Source organism: Microtus oregoni, unplaced genomic scaffold (assembly GCF_018167655.1).
Source record: "Microtus oregoni isolate MIOR12 unplaced genomic scaffold, Mior012 000153F_003, whole genome shotgun sequence".
In the NCBI taxonomy this organism is placed as follows: Eukaryota; Metazoa; Chordata; class Mammalia; order Rodentia; family Cricetidae; genus Microtus; species Microtus oregoni.
In genome coordinates, this window is record NW_024544807.1 from 1746 (window position 1) to 5000 (window position 3255).

Here is a 3255-nt window from a genome sequence, read left to right on the forward strand (position 1 = left end):
GTCAGCTTTAGCAATACCATTTAAGTGTTTCATGGCAGGACCTCTTAATGAGCTGCAGGGTTTTGCAGCTAAAGCTGAGTCAGAAAAAAAAAAGAAAAAAAGCTGAGTCAGGAAGCCTCTCTTAGATGAGAGCACTTGCTTGCCTCTAGCAAGCAGAGCAGACCCGAGAAATTGCTGCTACCAAGAAAACATGCTTTACTCTATTCTTTCCCAATGTTTCTCAGGCTTTCTGTGGACTAAGTTATCCATGTTGGGTGCCATTCTGTTGAGAGGGCTGTGGGCCTCTTTTCACAGCCTGGCTGCTTGGCTAGCTTATGCCCCAAAATAACAGCACACAAACTGTATTCTTTTAAACACTGCCTGGCCCATTATATCTTGCCTCTTCTAGGCTAATTCTCATGTATTAATTTAGCCCATTTCTAATAATCTGTGTAGCACCACTAGGTGCACTTACCGGGAAAGATTCAGCATGTCTGACTTGGCGGCTTGCTTCATCGCATCTGGCTCTGGGAGGAGCTGCATGATTTCTGAGCTCACTTCCTCTTCTTCCCAGCATTCTGTTCTGTTTACTCCGTCTATTTAAATTCTGCCCTATCAGATGGGCAAAGGCAGTTTCTTTATTAGCCAATGACCTTCCTCCATCGTAGTGGTGCCTACGGAAGACTCTGGGGAGCCAGAGGGGTCCTCTCTCAGACCCTGGGAGAAGACTGCACATTGCCAAAGTACTGTGGGCAAGGAGGTAGGGCCAAATGACCCAACTGTACAAACTAAATAGTTCTGCTCGGAGGTCCAGGAGGAAGGATTTCATAAGACAGCAACAAAATCAAAACACTTGAACAGAGCTATGGGGCTGGGCCCAGGCCTCCAGATCCACCCTGTTGTTTGTAGAGGTCAAAGAAGGCTACAGAAGGTAGGGTTTGACAGAGGAGCCAAAGGCTGGCACTGGGAGCTGGGGAAGGCAGGAGGCAAGGGCCAAGGGATCAGGAGAGCTGGAACCCCAGGAGTCTCTTAATAGCGGCATTGATGTCCCCGCCTGTGGCAATCAGGGCCTGTAGGTTAGCTTCACGGTTGACAAAGCCCATGGAATTGAGCTGCTCCAGCTGCTGCCGAAATCTCACTTCTGGTATCGGCACCTGTGAATTTCCACTTCCAGCCAGAAGCTGGATCATCTGCTGCTGGGCACTGGAACCTGCCGTGGGAGGAGGCGTGCCTGGTAGGCCTGGGGAGGGCGTGGGGGCCTCGGCTGCAGACCCAGAGTTGCCTGCCAGGGGTACAGGCATCCGGGATGTCCCAAAGGAGCCAAGGCTTGGTACCAGCCCAGGGGCTTCAGTTTGTAGGATCTGCAGGCCCTGCTGGATCTGAAGCAAGGCCTGAATGGCCCGGGGATTGGTGAGGGTGGAGAGCGACTCTGAGTTCTGCATCTGCTGCAGGAACACAGGGAGCTGCAGGCGTAGCTGCTCCTGAAGCTGTGGATTCCTCGCAAACAGCGGGACATTCACCATTATCTGAGCAGCAAAGTCAGGGTCCTGGGCGAGTGTCTGCATCATGCTGCGCATGTAAGGGGCTGAGATCACATTCTGCATCAGCTGGGGGTTTTCAGAGATCTGCTGGAGGAGCGCCTGCATTTCTGGGCTGTTGAACACGCCTGACCCCAGGCTAGCCGCATTGATCCCAAGGGGGTTCGAGACTGTCGGGTGCACCTGGCTGGTCCCCGATCCTCCGGTGCCCTCCCCACCGGACCCGGAGGCCTGGGAGGTGGGGGGCGAGGGGCTCCAGGGGTTAGGGAGGGGCTCTCGATTCTCAATCCGAAGAGGCTGGGAAGATGTGCTGTTGGAGTTCCCGGCCAGGGAAGAGAAGGGATTGTTGCCAAACTGTTCCCGAGTAGCTGTGAGAATGGGCTCCTGGAAGTCGGTGTACATGCGGCGGAGGGCATTATATCCTCCAGGAACGCTTTCCAAGTTGCTGAGGGCCTGGTCCTGGTTCCGCATCATTTCTTGCATCATGGCTGGGTTCCGAGCAAGCTCCATTGTCTGTCTCATGAGCTCGGGGTTGTTGAGCATGTGGCTGATCTCAGGGTTCCTCTCCATCAGCTGTTGCATCTGGGGGTTAGCCATGATCATGTGGCGCATCAGGTCAGGGTTTGACATCATATCCTGGACCAAGGGGTTCTCCATGATCTGTGTCAGCATCTCAGGGTTGGACATGAGCTGTCTCTGCATCTGTTGCTGTAGCTCCATGAAGTTGGCAGAACCCAGGCCCAGACTGCCTAGGCCAAGGATGCCCCCAAAGCCAGAGAGAATCGATGCAGTGGCACTTGGGGCCCCCTCTGCAGCCACTGGAGAGGGTCCTCCTCCATTGCCAGAATCTGAAGTGGCATTGCCAGAGCCGCAGGGCTGGGCGGGGGGCAGCAGGGGAGGCAGGTGTGGTGGAGGGTGCAGAGGCAGAGTCGGGAGTGGATGGGGGAGAAGCAGGAGTGGCCACTGGATCTTGAGCCTTCTGAGGGGTCTTGATGACTAAATGGACCGTGAGCCCATCCTTGATCCCATGCTGATTCAGTGTGTCTCCATCCTTGAGGATCTTGCCTGCGAAGAACAGGACCAGCTGATCCTGCTGAGCCTTAAACCTCCGGGAGATTTCCTCCTTGAACTCCTTGACCGAGGCTCGATCGCAGATCACGATCTCCTCCTTGTTCTTGGGGGTCTTGACGGTGACCCGAATCTGGGACCTCATCTCGGCTCCGCTTGGCTCCGTCATGCTGCCGCCCGGCCGCCTGCCAGCCCGCGAGAGATGTAGTTTTTAAATCTCTTCCTGAAACCACTGTGCCAGAGGAAATCAATAGCCTGCGAGAAAAAGGGATTTTTTTCTGACAGGATGGAGTGTGTGGTTGCCTAGGTTACCTGGAGAGAGAGAAAGAGCCAGGCAGAGGGAGACTGTCACGTGAACAGCCTCATTCTACAGGATGCAGCCCTAAAGCCAGAGAGTAAAGGAGCATGCTCAGTATTTCAGAGCCTTCTCAACATTAGCAGCTTCCTGAAGGGTTCTGAGCCTGTTTTTGAGATGCAAAGACAAGGAGGACAAGGACCCAGGCTCTGGCCACAAGCTACAGGGACCGTTGGATTTTCAGTGAGGGTGTGCAGATGGGGCAGTCCCTCTCCTTCTGGTGGTAACAAGGAGAAGGGGCTGTGAACACCTGTGGGACCCTTTAACCATTAGACAGGTGCTATGATTTCTGTATCAGCCATCCTGTTAATGTTG

The 3255-nt window shown here is 54.2% G+C and overlaps 1 pseudogene; it reads right to left on the reverse strand.

Annotated features, from left to right (window-relative positions):
• Positions 1-535: 535 nt before the first annotated feature.
• LOC121445027 lies at positions 536-2957 on the reverse strand (annotated as a pseudogene).
• Positions 2958-3255: the final 298 nt, after the last annotated feature.